Genomic DNA, 19,634 nt, shown 5'->3' with positions numbered 1-19,634 from the left:
CGAGAATAAAATAAAGGGCAGCGAGCGGCAGCCCGGCAGGAGGAAGAACTTGTGTCCATGGAGGGGCAGAGGCCTGGAACAGCTGCCCAGGGAGGGCCTGGAGTGTCCCTGTGTGGAGCCATGGCAGCCCCAGCTGGGCACGGCCTGGCCTGAGGGAGCTCCACAGGAACCTTCCAAAAACAAACTATTCTGGGATTCTTATAATTTGTAAATTCAGGTTTTAGGCCTCGTGGAATGCTGTCTGACAAACCTGAAGATATCTGGGTGTATTCCGAATGGGGCTTGTTCTCCTTGCATATCTCCACACCTTTAAGAATGTTCCTTCCTGTGGTTTACAGCCCTTACACCCTGGTTTGTCCAATCATGTCTTGCACTTTCTACGGTGTTTTAATTGATTACTCATTTTTTTCTTACCACTCATCCTGTGGGGGAAGCTTTGTGGACATTTTTTCCTGTTTTCACATGGGACTGGTATTTCTGATATAAGTGACAGTGAGACCAAGGAGGACTAAATGATTTCATGATCAAGTATTGGACTTCTGCCCCTTCTTCACTGGATGTGATGTGGACTAACTCTATTCTCTCTAAAATCTTTTCTCCCAAAAGGACCGTGGAGTGCACTCTGGACGGCTGCTTTTTTCTCCTGGAGACAGAAATTCTATAAAATTGGCTTACTTTCATGTCAGGAGAAGCATTTCTTTCAAATATGTCCTTAACTGTAGTGAAACAAGATGATTAGGAGGAAAAGGGTGAGGGAGATGTGAATCTGCTATCAGTGTAATTCAAAAGAAAGGGCCATGGCAGAGAAACTTTTTGCTTGTAAAAATAGTTTATCTGTGCAGATATTCTTACGTCCCTACTATGGTTTTACAACTTTATTTCCTGTCCACTAACTCTTACTCTATTACTATTATTATTACTCTGTCTGCTCTTGACTATTGCATACCTGAGGAATTCATGACATATTAAATTTCATGTCCCAATGCAGCAATAATTTTATCCAAGTTCAGTTTTAGACTGTTTTCTGCTTGTATACTCATGTTTGTGTGCCTTCTTGCAAATTAAAGACGGAAAGAGTGAAGTTAAGTAGCAAGCTGCTTGCTTCGTGTCGATCTATGCTTTGACAAATCACCTGAAGACTATTTTGAGAAGTAGAAACACTGAAAAATATTTTATTGACAGCACTGACAAAAATAACATTTCAGTGGAGGAAGTATAATTTATTTCTTGATTTTATAGTAAATAGTTCCTCTAGCAAGTCCTGCCATCTCAATGCTGTTCCTGGATGTATGGCTTGGGGTTTTTGTGCACTGAGTCAGGTATTTGTATCCTGTTGTTGCTGTTACAAGGTAGAAAATGTTAGACACACAATATAATCATCAAATAAATGGATTTTTGTAGCGATTTTTCAGATTGCAGCACCTGAAGGCTTATTTTGACTGGTAAGAATATCTCTGAAAAGTCAAAGCAATGTTGCCAATGTGGAGTGACACAGCTCTAAATCTACTCTCTTGAGAAGGTCAGAAATCTCAGAATTCTATCAAGTAGGATTTTTTTTTCTTGAGAGAGAGAGAGATACAGGCATTTATTTTGAATCTAAGAGTTTTGCTCATATTGCAATGACCTTTGTGAGTTTCTGTTAGTAAAAGGAGTCTGGCTTTACTTGTGCAGTCACACTCTTCTGTAGAAGCTATTTAAAAAATACCTGAAACTGAAATCTAGGCAAGCCAATGTGAGGTTTAAATGGGAAATAATTAATTTTAGAAACATTTCAGTAAGGCAGTGACAACAAAATAATTAAAACTGTACTGAGAAGCCACCAGACCTACTGACCTTCTCACTGGCAATTTTTGGCCATGAAAGAAGAAGAGCAGATTGATTTGTCTGAGGTAGGGTTGTGATTTATTTCTGTAGTGTAACTATCCCGAGGCTCAGTCTTTCCTGAATTAGAGCTGTTACCACCACCTAGATCTTGATATACCCCTGAAAAATGAATAGGTCAAAAAAGGACTTAGTAGGAATTGCATTTTAGAAAATGTGAGGCTTTCTCCACCTAGATAAAATGACAGTGTGTGTACATTTTAGGGATCCTTGTCTGTTCTTAGAGGTGAGAAGTGGACACAGAATACAATTCAGCTGAGTATCTGCTAATTAAGCTGATTTATGCAAGCCTGGAAAGCTCCTAGGGAGTAGCTGGTTAGAAGTTGTGGAAAACTAAAAATAGAGTGAGTCCAATATCATATGTTTAACGTATTTGGATGAGGACAGTCATTGGTTCTGTGGAACTTGTGGATTTTGATTAAAGAATATAACTACTGCACCTCTACTTGAATTTTCCAAGCTTGTGCAAATTCACCAGGTTTGTTATTTGAAATGCAATGCAGCACTTTAAAGCATGTAACAGCAGTATATTTTATATGCTCACATTTGTATGTTAGCTGGGAATCAGTGCTGTATGGATTTTAAAAAATATATCTCTAAAACCATTTCTTATAATGGCTGAATTTTATTTAAAATACAGGTTTTCACATTAAAGTAACAAGAAAACTGCTTAGTATCAAGTCAAGACTAAATCCTCCTTTGATTTGCTCTTGCAAGCACCCAAAAAGCTGTGCCCAAGATTTTATGATGGATTGGGTTGTAATTTTCACTAATTCTTTCTCACTGTTTTCCAGAGTATTCTCAGTGGAATCCAGTTACCTACCAAAACAGAAAAATATCCCAAATGTAGTTTATTGATAGGTAATGTATTTTATTCTGCTTAATGACCACAAAATAGGAAATGCTTCATTTGCCATTAAAGGAGATGGACAACATCAGGTAGTTCAATACATTTCTGTGAAAACAGATAGCATTTTGTTTTCTCTGTTTCAATGCTGTTAGATATCTATTTTTTTTTAAATTGAGGTAATCAATATTTATATAATTCATCTGCATCTCAGACCTTTGGTTACTTTAATAGTAATTTAATACTTTAATATTTAGATCTTCGGTTACTTAACCTTTTACATATTTTTATTTCTTATGCGGCATATTCACACTCTAAAAAGTAGCAATTAATCTCTAGTACTAAACAACTTACACAGCTTACATATTCAATATTTGCTGAGCACCTGGGACATAGTTTCACATTATGCTTGTCTGCAGGTATGCAACTGCCCTAAGTGAGTTGCACAAATGAATTTGGGGCAGATACTTCAATAAATGTTAGTTTTCTAATTGAAAAAAAATGAAAAAAAATTGAATCAAGGAAATGTTTGTTTTGTTTCACTGTGGATATGACATTGTAGGTGCTCAAGGACTTGGTGCAATTCGTAGAATCAAAGAATTATAGAATGGTTTGGGCTGGAAGAGACCTTAAAGCCCATCCAGTGCCACCCCTACCATGGGCAGGGACACCTCCCACTGTCCCAGGATATTCCAAACCCCATCCAACCTGGCCTTGGACACTTCATTTTTTGTATATTCAGAACTAAGCAATTCTTAAAGTCTCACAGAACCTCATGGCCCATTCCTGCTCAGAGTAAATGGTGTTTTTTCAAGCCAGACTATCACAGGTGGGGTGCTGGATGCAGCACTCACCAAAGTGGGGTTTTCTGCCAGGGGGTTTTGTGCAAATTGTCAGATTTACTCTCAGTTCTGGAAAAAGTGTTTTGCTTAATAAAGAAATTTCTAACACAAAAAAAACCCAAACAAAAACAAACAAACAAACAAAAGTAAATAAATCTAAGCTACAGTAGAAAAATCAGTTGAATTTTGCAGGTGTTGGTTGCAAAATTTATTTGAGGGCAGAGCACAGACAAGCAATTAGCTGTAAACATTACAGCAAAGACTTCTGAGGTCAGGTGAGATTCATAACACCTCAATGTCATGTGGAGGGAACTCTGCCTGAAATCCAGGCTGCTTTAAAGGAAATTCTTGTAGTTCAAAGAGTCATTATTGCAGGTGGGACCCCTGATACCATTTCATATTTGTTTTCCTGCATGTTTTCCTAATTCCACAAGTGATAATTGTTCTTAGCTCAGCCAGAAAGCAGCTCTTAAATGGATGTAATATTTCAGGCTGAGCTCAGATAATTTGAAGCAATGCCAGATTCTAGAAATTAGGAGGCTCTCCTTTGTGGAAAAATTCCTCACAAACAATATTACACATGTAAAGTTTTGCTGGGTGAGTACTCACTTCTGTGGCAACCCCATTAAAATTTCCTCATGAACCACCTGAAGAGGAGGGTGAGGTCAGGAAGTCAGTCATGATCCTTGGGCATCCAGATCTGTATTAAATAATGTTCTTTTAGATGTTGTGGTAGCACAGAACTCTGTCTCACTTCCTCATCTTCCACAAATATATTTCATGTCTTGAAAGAATTATGGAAGTTTTTAGATTGACTTGAGTAAATGCAGTTCTCCCTTCACTGAATTTGAGAACAATGATCCTCAGCAACTATTTCCTGAGTTTCTTTAAACTGCTTAAATCCATGCTTTGGTGAGAGTTTTAAAGCCATGATGAGATGTTTTAATGAGAAAATTTTCATGTTCATATAGTTTTTATTTTAATGGTGAGTGGCCCAGAAAAAAATAGCAAAAATCAATGGATGACATCTTTGGATTCTCTTTTATTGTGGCATGCAAAGTCCTGATGTTCTGACTGTGGCAGATTTTTTCATTCTCTTGGGTAATGTCACATGAATGTAGCCGTGTGTATTTTGCATTTTGGATGTCTTTTTTTATTGGTTTATTTTGTTGTTTGTTTTTTTTTGTTTTTTTTTTAATTTGGCTTGTTTTTTTAGGTTTGTTTTTCATTTTCTTTGGAAGAAGACACTTTACTAATGAATTGATATTAATTGCCAATTAGTAAGGGGAGTTCTTTAGAAGGTATTTAGTCCAGCACACTTGCATGCTCCATTTACATTCCTGTCAGCCTGTGGAGGTCTTCATCTTGCATAAATAACCCAAGAATCTGTATTTACAGCAGACATTTCAAAATAAATGCTGTATCATAGCATGAATATACTGTACCTGTACTTGTGATTAAGATAACTTCATAATTAAAGACACAGATCCCTGAAATTCACCGCAATAAAACAGTTTTGTGAGGGGGAAGAGACAAACCCCAAAGCAAGCTGGCAAAAATTAGAATGGATTATACCAGTCTGATTGAAATGTCTGGTGCACAATCATAAAATCCAGTCTGCAAGTTTGAAGCCCCATCAAAACCTCATTAGCTTTAATGAGACTTATAATATGCATTCGAGGAGACAGATTGTAAGGTTGAGGCTCAAATTAATACAGAGTTGTTGTATGACAACTTACTAATAACATTAATCTTTCCATGACCTGTTCTGACAGGGTATTTTGTGAAAAAGACAAGACTTCACTTTTATTTTATTTTATTTTATTTTATTTTATTTTATTTTATTTTATTTTATTTTATTTTATTTTATTTTATTTTATTTTATTTTNTTTTATTTTATTTTATTTTATTTTATTTTATTTTATTTTATTTTATTTTATTCCCCCAACTGGAGGAATTTTTTGCCATGCGCATGATCGCCAAGGGGTCAGATTAACTTCTGGGAGGTTGTGTTTTATTTGTGTCTGTCTGTCCAAATTACATTCTGTGTGCTCCTAAGTAGATTCAAATAGCATGGTGTAATTGTAATATTGTAATATTCCCCTCAGAAATTCTTGTAGTATTTGCTGGATAATTATGAACTCTGCACAATCAATCCCAAGGGGTCCTGTGTAGATTTAGAGTGAAATCAAATATGGGCCCTACAAAGATCATCCTTATAAGACTTAGAAGTCAGGATGTGATCATCTTGATTCTCCCAGTTTTTCCTTAGAGTTTTGTTTTGGCCAGTTTTGGAACCCTCTGCTTCAAAATAAGAAGTAGTAACTCTGGAGTAACCAACCAGTAGGATTGTAAATCATGTAATTTTATTTAATCTACTTTATTTTTTATTCCTATTTTTTATTATTATTATTATTCTCCTCACCCTATTTTTTTTTTCCTGATCATTGACTGCAATGTTGAATCATTCTTGGATCTGAGGAGAGAAATTGCATTCTGGTAGCATGTTTTGCTTTCTTCCACCCTTCTTACTGCAGTTTTGGTAACATACTGGTATTGCATATTTCATGGGGCCTCTAAATTTAAAAAAAAATAAAAATAAATATGGTTTTTAAAAAAATAAAATTAATTGTTTTATTTTTTTGTGAAGTAATTATTGAGAAGAGGGTGCCCAGGAAGGGGTCTCTGTTGTGCCTGTCACTCTTGCTGATTACAATGACTGATGCTGTGCAACATTCCCTAAATCTGTTGTTTTTGGGGGGTGGATGAGCTGTTAGATAAATTATATTTCTGAACTTGATTGTTTGTTTGACTCCATGGGCCTTAGTAAATATGACAAGGAAACTACAGAATTATTTTTTGTCTCTTAAAAAGAAACAAAAACAAAAAAAACACCACTTTTTTTTATTCCTGAGTGTTTGTGTTGGGTTTTTTCCTGCCCCTTTGGTACATGGCTGCTGTCTCACTGCTGCTTCTTTCTGCGTTTAATTAGCACCAGAAAAGTTCAGTCCCTACTTAATACAGTGTACAGCACCAGTGTTTCTGGAAAAAAAAACGAACCTGGAATTGAAATTTAATGGTATTGTCTATCTCAAAGCTTTGTAAAAATCATAAAATGTTTCATATCATGACTCAAGCTTAAGTCATTATGTGCTCACTTTGAAAAACAGAGTACTCTTGATTTTCTTTAATATCTTGATTCAGTTTAGGATCATCTCTGCTCTCAGAAATTCACATGTGAGCTCTAAATTTAATGTTATAAAGATGACTTCCAGACCTGAGAGGTACACTCAACTCCTTGCTTGTACTGAGGTGTTTAAATAAAACACTGAAACGTCTAAAATTTGGGACAAACATTTCAGTCGATGCCGTGTGGGAGGACAGTCAATAGCCACAGCAGGCTTTCATTGTCTGCCTGACAGAAAACTGAGTCATATCTGTATTTTAGCTCTGGCAAAGTTTGGAAATTGCCTTGCTCATTTGTTTGATAGTTGCATTTTCTTATGCCGTGGTTTGAGTGAGATGGGATTTTTATTAATTTACGTATTTTTTTTATATATATGTTTTCTATATACATTTTTTTCTATACAATTTTTCCAGTTCTTTAAAAGAAGACTGTCTTAAGAGCTGTTTGCCTGAAAGGGCCAAAACCTAACAACAATGTGAATATATGATAATTTTGTTGCCTAGAAATATATTTTGGGTAGGTGCACTGATAAGAAAAGTATGCAATATTTAATTCCAAGCTTTCACTTAGGTTGGGTGATACTGGATTAATGTTGGAAGAGCTGGGATTTTAGCATTAGTAGTCCACATGCTCTGTCTGTGGTGAGTTATCAACAAGAATCATTCACATTAGATTATTTCTTTCTGTGTCCCTGCTTGTCTCTAAGAAAAAATGAAAAACCCTGTGGAAAAAAATGGAATAGTTTAAGAGTTCTACACCTGTATCTACAAAACACATTTGGGTGTGCTGTGCAGAGTTTCAAGGATTAAGAGCTCACAAACAGAATTTTGAATAGCTTAAAAATGTAGTTAATGCTGTGCTTTCATCTCACACATCAGGCTCTCATGGCAGCCCTGGAGAGTTATGAATTTCATCATAAATGACCATGATTCATCATACTAATTGTATTTCATCATAAATTACTCTGATTGTTCATTATTTCAGCTGTAACTTATATGTTTTTTGGATTTCACTGAAGATGCAATTACTTACAGGAAGTCACTTGTCACCTCTTATTGTATTAATGATAAATTAAATTTTGGACTCATTGCAGTGAATTGTTTTTACACAGGCTACTCTTTGCAGAATTAAAATTTGGAGAAAACTTAAGAACTTGAAAGTTTCCATTGCCTGAATCAAAGCTAGTTTCTGGCATCCTAAAGGACCTTATTTGAGTAACTTAGACATAAGGCCAACATTTCTGCAATCTCTGGAGCCACATAGATATTTAGATACTATTAAAGTACTTAATTATGTCTCACAGTGATGCAGTTTCTTTTGAAATACAGACATTTTATTAATTCAAATGGAAAGTCAGCTAGATTCCTTGAAAATTAAACTAGCAATCTATTTATTTGAACAATTAAATATATACAATTTTACACTGTATAAATGCAGTCTATTTATAATGCAATTAAATTTTGCTAGCTATGAGAATTTGTATTCTTTACATACCAACGGTGCTTTTCATTTAATTAATTTCTTAGCAAGGTCATTTAACTAAATTTCTAATTAAAATATTTTGTCACAGTAAGACTGAGCTAATAACAACATCAACACAATTTTTAGAGTGAGACATTAAGGTTTTTTGTTTTGGTTTTTTGGTTTTTTTCCAACCCCAAAATGAAGTAATGGTAATTTAATGTCAAATTTAAGGGAGAAAAAACTCTTTTCCAAATCATTTCCATGTGGGACTTTCTGCTGACTGTGTGTGAGGTATATTGAGCAATACTGAACTAAGAACTGAATTAATGTTATATTTATGTTGTGTTGTAGCAACGTTCATGCCCGTGCCAGAGCAAGATCCCAAAACAAGCTGCCATTCACCCATGATGAATTCTCACACCTGCTTCTTTAGAATACTCTGCTACCTTGATTTCTTCTCTCTTTTTTTTTTAAATAATCCTCATTGACCTTTTGAAGGAAGAGAACAACATGATCTGATTGCAAAAAGCAAACAGCTTTGGAATCTATCCCTAATTATGGCCCAGATAATCCCTTTTGATTTTTGCCATGGAGAGGGTGATAATGACAGCAAACCTGTTGGGTGCCTGAAAATCTGTTGGTATTCAGACCTTGGCTTATCTGATATTATCTTTTACTGCCTTCTGCTTATTTTTTCTCTCTTCCCTTTTTATTTTCTACATGCTTGAAGAGAAATTGAAATTTGAGATAGGACGAGATGAGAGAGACGTGTTATGGGTGGAAATGATGCTGTTGGCTCATGACATGAGATACATAGAGGGATTATTCAAATAGTATTTTTCCTACTTTAATGCTCTGCCTGGCAAGTGTTCTTGGACGGACTGAAAAAAAAGCCAGGTGTGAGTGTGGTGACTTACTTGCAGTAAATATGTGCTTAGTAACACTGCTGAACATCTCATTTCCCATGCAGGCCTGAAGAGAATGAGTTCAATTATTTTCCTCTTATTATTTATTCTTGTGTAAATATCTTTTGATGACTTCGATGGGGTTTTTGACTTTTTATATTAATACAGAACAAGTGAAACATCAAGATATGGGTGAGTGTAGACATTGCATGTGTCTTGATGCACTCTGAAACAAACAAAAGGATTTGTATTGCACACAGAAAAGGAGTTATTGAGTTGTTCATAATAGAATAATTGTCTTTATAACTTAATTAAATCAAGCTTTTGGCTTGTAGAGGTGTAGCTAAAGCATCACTAACCTGCCAGTAGCGCATCCCCATATTTTTGCTACTTTTTAATCCCTTTGGCCCTGAAGTGGAAAGTAACAACAGACTTTAAAGTCTATCATGTATAATTAGCACTTACTGAATGTGGTGGTAAAAGTGATAATTTTTTTGCCATTTTAACACAAAAATGTGTCCCATGGGATTACATTGCATTACATTACCGACAGAAAGTCTCACAAGAGCATCCTTATTGAAAAAACAAGTTTCAGGAGAGCATTGCAAACTCTGTAGTCAGTTTTTAGCCTCGTGAATAAGTAATAAAAACACAGACACTGGCATCTCAGTGCATTTCATATTAAGAAACAGAAATTATTATGCCTTCTCCCTTTATTTTTTCATCATGCTAATCACAAAACTCCAGGAAAGCCCTGGAGGAGGAGATGTTATTTCACACCTACTACCTTCTGCTGTGACAATGAGAAGTGGCAGCATTTCTTGCACTGCCAGCTGTTCCTCTGGTTGCTGGTGGCTTGGCAGTGTGCTTTTTTCTCTTGTCTTTCCATCTGATCCAGAAATTCTGCCTGTGGAAGGCCGGGCAGCATCAGACACAGGATCAGCCACTGCTCTGCTTTTCCACAGGACAGTTTTTTGCTGTCGTTTATCACGTAATTAAGGGGAATATTTAAAGATGGTCTGGAATTCTCTCTGAAAAGGGGGAATTAGGTGGGAAAAGGCCAGAAATTCAGAAGCAGAAGGCCTCTGTGGAAGTGCTTGTGAAAGAGGACGACCAGGGGTGGTGTTTGATTGAAGCTGGAATTTTGCATCAGGTTAGGCCTGTAATGAACATTCCAAACCCACTTCACAATATTGCAGAGAGTGAGGTGTGCTGTTTCCAGGAGGCCCAATGCCTGCCTGTGCTTGTGGTTCCCAGCTGGACTGCAGGGAGCTCAGAGGACAAGGAGAAGAGCAGGACACAGAGAGAAAGATGAAGAAATGAATGTGTTCCTTCTGTGCAGCTCCAGAGAAGAGCAGAGAGAGAGATGCTCCAAATTCAGTGATACCATAAATTACCAACCCCACAGTATTGCTCACCCATTTGTTACTCACTATTTTGGGGCTTGTAAGCTGGAGTTCAGAGTACAGCCCAACTTAAATAAGCAAAACATTTCAGGTAGACAGCCTGCTTTCTTTTCTAGGAGGTTGCAGCCAGGTGGGTGTCACAAGAAATCACTGACAGGAGGAGAGGGAACGGCCTCAGGCTGGGCCAGGGGAGCTCAGGGGGGACAGCAGCAGGAATTTCCCCATGGAAAAGAGGGATCAGGCCCTGGAACTGCCCAGGGAGGGTTGGAGTGCCCATCCCTGGACGAAGGTCTGGATGTGGCACTCAGAGCTCCGGGCTGGGGACAATGTAGGGATCAGGCACAGCTTGGCCTGGAAGATCTTGGATGTCTCTTCCAACCTAAAAAATTCTGTGAGTCTGTGAAACACGATGGACATCCAAAGGAGATCTTGACACATCCTGACAGTTTTGTTTGTTTAAAAACAAGCAGTGAGGGGGAAGGATGGAAGTGAGAGGAGCAGTAGCACAATTCCTGTGCCCAAAGAGTTTAGCACGCTGGCATTTGCTAAACATCTTCAATGCCAAAATGGTAATAAGCACCACATTTCTGAAGGGTTATGAATCTCAGAACTAAAATCAGCTATGTGAACATAGAAGTGGTTTGATTAGGAGCACCTGTAAGCCTGGTTTCCATTTATTTTGATGTTCAAGCCTGGGAGCACAAAACCTGCAATTTTTTACAGGAGGCTGCTTTGTCTTTCAAGAGCCCCTTTGATGTCCACAGAACAGAATGCACTTCGAGTCAGGCAAATGTCTGAAATATTAGGATTATTGTGAGGCTTCTCCTTCAGCAGATCTAGAATTGGAATTTCACATTCAGGAGTCACTTGTGTGGCCACTCTTCAGCTGATTGTCAAGGCATCTAAACTTATTTGAGTGGTCTTTCTCAAATGCTGAACTCTATACATTCTAGCAGCAGTATCTCCAACAGCATTCTTTAAATAACCATCTAAAATAATACAAGTTTGAATGTTGTTGCCATCTAAAATAATACATGTTTGGATGTTGATGGGTTTTTTATTGGGATTTTTTTTTTAATTTTTCTGTGAAATCTTAGCAATTGATGTCTCTTTTTCTGCTTGGATTCTGGCAGGGCAGTGATCCATATCAAAGTGCCCCATCATATAGGAGAATGGAAATGGTAGACTGGCTTTAAGATCTTAATTCTTACAGAGATTGTATTTTCCCCTTAGCAAAAAAAAAATAACAAAACAAAACCAAACAAAGAAAAACACACACAAAATGAAAAATCAAAACAAATGAAAACCCTAAAACCAACCAAACAAACCAAAACCCAACAAAAAAAACCACCCAAACAACAAAAAGCATCAAAAACCCCAAGCAAAAACAAACAAAAAACCAAAACATACAAAAAAAAGGGAAAAAAACCAAAACCACCCACCAAATAAGTCAAAAACATCCACAAAAAACATCAACCCCTGCCAAAAAAAACCCATAAAGCAACCAAATGAAACAACACAAAACAACACAGTAAATATAAACAAATTCACTGAACTTTCAAATATTTCCACAGAACTATAGTAGAAATCAGTCAGTTTAACTAAAAAAGTTTCACATTCCCAGGGGGAAATGAGATGACAAATAAGGGGTGATCTCCTTTCTTTATGGCTACTGTGATTTTTTGGGTTTGTTCTGCCCTGACAAATGCCCTTCTCAGATTCTCTGCTGCAGTCTGTCACTGAAAAGATGAATGTTTGATGCTTTTGTTCCTGTTTTATGCTCACCTGTAACTTTGACCTGCATGGCAATAGTGAGGTGCAGGCAGGAAACAAAACAAAACAAAACAAACACACAAAAAAAAATGCCTTAAACCCTCAAGCTAACAGGAAACATCCAGGCTCTCACCAAATTTGTTCAGACAGGGAAAAAAACACAGTTAAATCTCTAAAATCTTGAGGTTTCATTAGCAAAAGTGCTTATTGCACTGCTAGAAGAGGAATGTAGGGAGAGCCAGTCAGTTCTCCCTTTGTTATAAAAGCAGCAAGAACTGGAGGTAGAATCATGCAGTCATTGGCTGTGATATCATAGAAAGGGGATTTTTGATGTCTGGAGAATCTCTGTCACTCACTTAATAAAATAGGTTCATTACTTAGAGCCAGGCATTATCCAATCACAACCTCTGCTGCTTAATTTTTGATTTTCTTCTGGTCAGAGCTGGGTGATATCACCTACCTTTGGTATATGAGAAGTGTATCAGCTCTTGGGCAGGGTTTAAAGACTTGGAAGCAGAATTATTTGATAAGTAACCTGTGGGGACTCAGTACTGGATGTCATGTAGTTTTTGTGGGGTTTTCTGTAGCTTTTCAGGGCTTTTTTGGGTTGGTTTGTTGTTCTTTTGGATTTTTTTTTTGTTGTTTGATTTGTTTTTGGGTTTGCCTGTTTTGTTTTTAGGATGACCATAAGCAGAGGTGTGTTTGCTGGTTCCACAAACCATTTTTAATAGTCCTTGTTTGGTTCTGTTTACTCAGATTGGAGCTGCAGCAGGAGCAGGGCTTGGTAACAAAAATACAAAAAAAAACCCAAAACCAAAACCACAACAAAATAAACAAAAAAACCAAACAAAAAACCCCAACACCTCCCCAAAAAATCCAAGAGCACCCCGAAACCTTCAAAACAACAACAAAGCAAAACCAAAAAATCCAAACAAAAAACCCCACAACAAACAAACAAACAAAAAGCCCACAAGAAAATCAATAATCTTTGGACCTGATTTATTAGAAAGCATTTTTAGGAAGATTCATTTGGGACCAGGTATCAGATGGATTGATGAGGAAGGGGATGATTGTGGAAAGGCACTGATAATTTTGCTGTTAAAAACAGAAACAATGCAAGACCCCAGGAAATAAAATGTCATGGAACTTGCATCTCATGCTGCTGAATAGATAAGCATTTCCAGAAATGCTTACAACTGCAGTCTCCAGCCAGTGATTTTGAAGAAAAAACACAGAGATCTCTAGCAATGATAAATGCAATGCTTTTCATGGTTTTGTTTACTTTTAAGTACTTTGATCCCAGTTTTTAATCTATTTCACTCCTGACAATGAAACTTACCAAATTTACTTCATGCTTAACTTTTATTTATTCATTTATAGCGTGTTTCAATAGAGCTGTAGTGGAGGGCAATAGTGCCTGGCTTTGATCTATAATGACTCAAGATGGTTTCTATTGTGATGCCTCGCAGATTGCTTTCAATAGCTGAGCTTTTCAGACGCTGTTGTCAGCCTTCCTTGGCAGCTGCTGAAAGGAAAATATTCATATCACATTGTCTTCCTTTCAGTCACCTACCAGGGTAGGTGAATACAGAAGAAACAGGTTGCAAAATGCTGAAATTGTTGTTTGAGCTGACTTTTCTTGAACTTCTATAAAGTATCCTGGTAGTTCAAATGCAGCTTTCGTAACCTAAATCACTTTATTTCTGAATAACATAGGAGGAGAATTCAGCAAATATTTTTGTCCAGTATAATAAATGTCTGCTTCCTTTTAGGCTTCCTTTTGTACAGCATAAGCAGAGGATATTTTTGTGGTTTTTTCTATTGATTTCTCCAAATTGTCTTGCATACCTCTTGCATGTTTGGTTTAGAGCGAGACTAGAAGGAGCCATTTAGAGCAATTTCTGGGTTAGTAACCTGGCATTCTGAAACACCACTGAGACATAATTGATATGCCACTGGAATACACTAAAGGACTTGAGAGTTTCTGGATGCTTCTTAAAAATAATAGCTTTAAACTGCATAGCAAGAAGGCTGTAGAAGCAACAAGGGGAAAATGATAAAAGGCTGTACACACTGAAAGATAAACACTACCAACTGAGGCTGAAATAAAAAAAAATTAAAAACCCACAAAAAAAAAAAAAAAAAAAGTCTGGCTAAAAAGTAAAGAACTAATCAGAAACATATGAGAAATAGAAAATGTGGCTTAAGCTTTGCTGGATGGAAAAATGAGACAGGAAATTGGAGGAAAGGGTAGAAAGAGTATTATGAGGAAATTAAAGCCCAAGAAATTGTCTTAAAAATTTGTGGTTCAGTTAATGGAGAATACAACTCAAATAGTGCTGCTGTTGGCAATATCGAGCTGTAGTAACACTATGGAGTTAATGGATTTAATTTGGGCTGGCCCCAGCATGAGGCAGGTACCCTTTGGATTTAAATGGATTCTGCTGATCTTGTTAGAAGCTGTTGTGTAAGAGCTCATGGCCCAGCACCAGCACTCTGATCCAGCTCCCTGGAAGAGCTTTTTATTTTTTCTTCTTCCAACTTTGCTGGGAGATTTATTGGTCCTTAAACCTGCAGGGGTGCCAAGTGTTATGCAAACAGTTCTTTTATCATCCAGGATGATCAGTGGTGCCCTCGTCTTTGTGGCAGCTCCACCTGGGGCAGCAGTGGCTGCTGCCAAACAGAACAACACCTTTTGGGGCAAAAAGCTGAATTTAGGGCAAGGGTGGTGTCCTAGCCCCACCGTGGTGACTAACTGTGGGTGTAGCTGCCTCGTGGTCTGGGACAGCTTACTGGAAAATGAATTTTCAGAGAGTTAGTTTGAGGTCAAGATATCAAAGCAAGGAAATGGCAGCAGTGAAAATGTTTGTAGGTCTCAGCAATACAGAGAAGTGCATATATATATATATATATATGTGTGTGTGTGTGTGTATATATGCATATATATGTGTATATATATATGTATGTATGTATGTATGTATGTATGTATGTGTATATATATATATAATTCTGTACTGCTGTACTCCAATAAATAAAAACTTCCAGTGGCAAATACATAACAACAGCAACACACACACACAATAACAGGTGATTCCTTTAATGAGGCTCACAAACAGAGGGAAAAAGGAATTCCCCAGTGAGCCTCTGGGTGGTTTTTAATACCTTGGTTTGAGAAGAAATACGTTGAAATTCAGACTGGAATTTTATAATCTATTTATCAGTCATTTTAATTGTGGTCTCTTTGTTTGTCAAGATCAGGCTGCAGCAACATATTTGTGCACTCACAACAACTCTTTTATATGTTCTGTTGGTGAATAATGAGGTTTCTCTGATCACCTGGTTGTGCTGTAACTACTGTGTTGTTTGCTGCTGGCATAAATTGCTGTGCAGCAATGGCAAAAGACAAAAAAATAAGATTTCTAAGCGTAGGGTGGGGCTGAACTGGTGTGCATTTCGTGTTCTGGGTGAAGGGAGAAAACTGAATGAAGGTAATTCTATCAACACATTTGAAAATAAGGTGAAGTAGGAGGACAGGGAGAAGTAGGAGACTGGTGGTGATCACAAAAGTATGTATACATAATACACATATTCCACTGCTGTGGTGCTAACCCCATACAAATCCATATACAGACTTTGTTCTTAATCTGAAAAAACCCCACAGTCTTCTGTTGTGGCATCCCATGTTCACAGATGAGGAAAGTGGAAAAGGATCAGTAGGCACTGATGCACACTTACAACTTCATTTGTACCTATTAAACTGTAATCACCTTCCTCCCTTTGTTCCTGTGCACTGGATGAAGGAAGGAATGAATTTGGTTGTTTTTATTTTAATATCTTAAATTTATTTATGAATATCTATTTGTAGTATTCATTATTCTCACCTCCTTCTTTGTATTTTCCCCTCCCTTTTGGATTTACTCTATGCTTGGTCCTGTGTTTAAAAAATACATATTCTGTGCAGATACAGGGCTGAGTTAAGTGTCAAAGAACAGCAATTGCATTTCAAACATGAAATGATGTGGACATCCCCTTCTGATTAACAGGGTTTGCATTGCTCTGCTTCACAACCACACCACGTTATCTGGGTGTAGTTAAAAAAGCACAGCTGCAGGGGAAAAAAAAAACCATACAAACAAGCAAACAAAAATAAAGAGACCAGTTAGATAACCCTCCCTGTGCTCCTTCCCCACTTTTAAGTCAGGGTGGGAGACCAAGTTTGTTTCCAGGACTCATCTGGGATGAGTCTGGGATGCTGAAGGGCAGGTTAATGACTTGGCCTTGTGAGTACAAGCAGTTATCATGCACCATCCTCCACAGAGATGTTTTGGCCATCTTGTGACGCCAGACAACAAACTGATTGCTTTAGGAACATTTGTCTGTGCTCAGAAGCTGAAAGAGAGTAGTTGTCTGGCTCAGTAGTTGAGGATCTATATGTACTGTTTTTAAAATATCATTTAAACTCCCTGTTACGGTATAGTGTAGTAAAAGCATCACATTCTTGGTCACTCCAATTGTGAACATCTGTAATTTACTCTCTTTTCTGCCTCACTTCTCTCTTTTTCATCCTTTTTCAATGACTCTGCCCAGCTTCTCATTTTCATATGTTGCTCCATAGAAGCAGCGAGGATTTCCAAGCAGCTACCCAGCTCTTTTAGTCTTGGTTTACACGGTACAGCAGATAATAAAAATAAATTAAAAAACCACCAGCAGGAATACAGGTTGGTTGTGCCGTGTGGCGATACTGAGATGAGGTTTTGGCAAACATAAACTATTTCCTTACTTAATATTCTTGTAAACCATCATGTGGTTTACACCAAGTGGCTGTAGCAGGGCGAGGCAGCGCCTACAACGTGGGAGCAACAAGTGAATTTATCATAGCCCAGTTCACACCTTGGCTAAAGCTGTGTTTGGGTGTCTTCATGTCACGTGCTGCTGCATGGATTTTGTGCCATCAGAAGTTCACACTCAGTTCTTGGAGTGCAGTGTCCAGGTCCTCAGGACAGGAGGGATGTGGAGCTCCTGGAGCAGGTCCAGTGGAAGGGGGGGAAAAGGTGATTCAGGGCCTGGAGCATCTCCAGGAGGATACCCCTGGGTGTCCTCAGCTGGCACCAGATGAGCCACTGTGGTCCCTTCCAAGCTGACTCACCCTGGCTAGATTCAATGAACCTGGTAGATTCATTATTTAATTCAGTTTTATATCATATTTGAGAAAACTCTAGGAAGAAACCTCATTTACAAATATTTCGTAGAATCTATACACGGGTGTTTTTAAGCTTAAAAGTTTTGGACTTCATTCTGTTTGTGAACAAGTTGGGACAAATGAGGCAAGAATTGCATCTGTCCTTTCCAGAGGCTCTTTGCAAAAATGACCTAGAGGATTTTCATCACTCATCCACATAGCTTACATGGTACTGCCAGCTGCATTGTCCAAAACAAACAGAATCAGTTCTTTATTGCAGCTGATTGCTGTAATGCCCTTTCTGTTTCGTATCCCTCACACGAGAGGCACACATCTGCAGTGCCTAATTGATATTCTGAACGTGGCCAGTAACATCACCTTCCTGTGAAGTCAGGAAGAAAATGATGAAAAGTGGCACTTCTGTTGTATCTCTTTAGGTGACGTGTCTTTTTTTGAGAGTGGCAGGAATTCCCTGGCGAAAAAGCTAAAAATCCATGTGACCAAAAAAAAAGTGTGCAATGAATGCAGTGAGGATGGTTAACTGCAGTGATGAAAAGACACAGAATATTTTACTTTGTTCTCTTTATGCCCAGGGTTTGGTGTAATGGTAGAGGTTGTTGTGCTGATGTAGGAAAGCCTGTTCAGATGAAATGTCCATTTGGAGTGCTGGTGGGCTTTGCAAGGGAATCCCTTGCTTGCCTCCACATCCTCCACTCCTTTTCTCCTGCCTGCAGAGGGATTCTGGTGGGGATGAGATGGATTGATTCCCAAAAAAGGCTGAATTCAGGTGGAGATTCTGATTGTGAGCCAACACCTTGAGATGGCACGGAGGGAAGTGGTTAAACCTGAAGGAAAATCCACAGTCCCCATGTGGTGTAAATATGAAAACCATCATCACTTCAAGAGTGTTGGCACCTCTTGTAAGAACATGTTGCCAAATAAGGTGTTTAAGGGTGCATATCCAAAACTAGGAATCAATGAATACTTTTCAAAGTGTAATGAGAATATGCTTAGAACTTATACTCTATAGTATCTCATTTTGGTGAAGATAGAAGTGTATAATGAAGCATAATCAGAGTTTTAAAAACTGTTGATGACGACTTTTTAATTGCTCAACTTTCAAATTTGGGTTTGCTTAGGATGGGAAAAGATAAATTCACCAGTTCTGAGATTAAAGATTGCCTAGCAACCAAAGAATGAATACATCTAATGTAGGGAAAACAAAGAACAAACCCCTTTCATTTCCATACACATAAAGTATGTATAAATATAAAAGTGTGGAGATAAATATATGCGTGCACAAACATTGTCACACACCCTGGTTCTTCCAAATCGCCAACATGAAATGCTGTGGATAATAATTATAAAAAAAAAAAAAAAAAGGAATCTAAAGGCAAAACCAAGATCTAGGATGTGGACAAAAATTGGGAATTTTCATTTAAAAGTGATAAATCCACAGGAAGTGTTCGGGTTTTGTTTTAAATTGCCTTGTTTCACTGATGAAGTGACAGTAGGAAGTGGGAAGAGTCAAGATCAGTAAAAATATGTGCATCTAAAAGCTCTTAAGTCTATAAGGATAAGAAGGAAAGGAGATGTCACCTGTCTAGAGAAGATAATAATCAATTAGAACTCTTAATTTTGAAGGACTGTGCTAATGATTAAACTACGTGCATTCATTTTTCCTCTGTGGAAAATGGGATAGGCAAGAAATATGAATATTTTATCAACTGAGACATTTCAAGTGAACACAATGCTAAAAATCTCCTGATCAGCTTTATAATTGAAGGACAAGCTACTGGAAATGATAAGGTACTTCTGTCATGACTCGGAATATCTTCTGAAAATTTCAATTGAACAAAAGAAAGTAATGGAGAAACAGTTTGACCAAACTGCCTCATGCAGAAAGTCTTAAGTTAAGGCCTTATTCATTCCCTTTTCATAAGCCTTTTCACCCCACAGAAATGAAATTCAGGTTTATTTACCTGAGTCTCAACAAAGGAAAAAAAAAAACCAACCCTGTGTGAACACAACTGAGGTGAGCAACAACCAGAACCAAAGGAAAGCGTGGGGGGACTGCCTGGGTAATTCTTGCCAGCTTTGTTGAGCATGCAGAGAGAAGAGATGTGGGGGACTGTGCTGATGGGAATCAG

At 37.7% G+C, this 19,634-nt stretch overlaps 1 protein-coding gene across 1 annotated transcript in view; it reads left to right on the top strand.

Annotated features, from left to right (window-relative positions):
- EDIL3 (EGF like repeats and discoidin domains 3) overlaps nt 1-19,634 on the top strand; it is a 233,855-nt gene that overhangs the window by 39,698 nt on the left and 174,523 nt on the right. The window lies entirely within an intron of this gene.

This window comes from Parus major, chromosome Z, assembly GCF_001522545.3.
Source record: "Parus major isolate Abel chromosome Z, Parus_major1.1, whole genome shotgun sequence".
Lineage (NCBI taxonomy): Eukaryota > Metazoa > Chordata > Aves > Passeriformes > Paridae > Parus > Parus major.
This window is presented reverse-complemented; position numbering and strand designations above follow the sequence as displayed.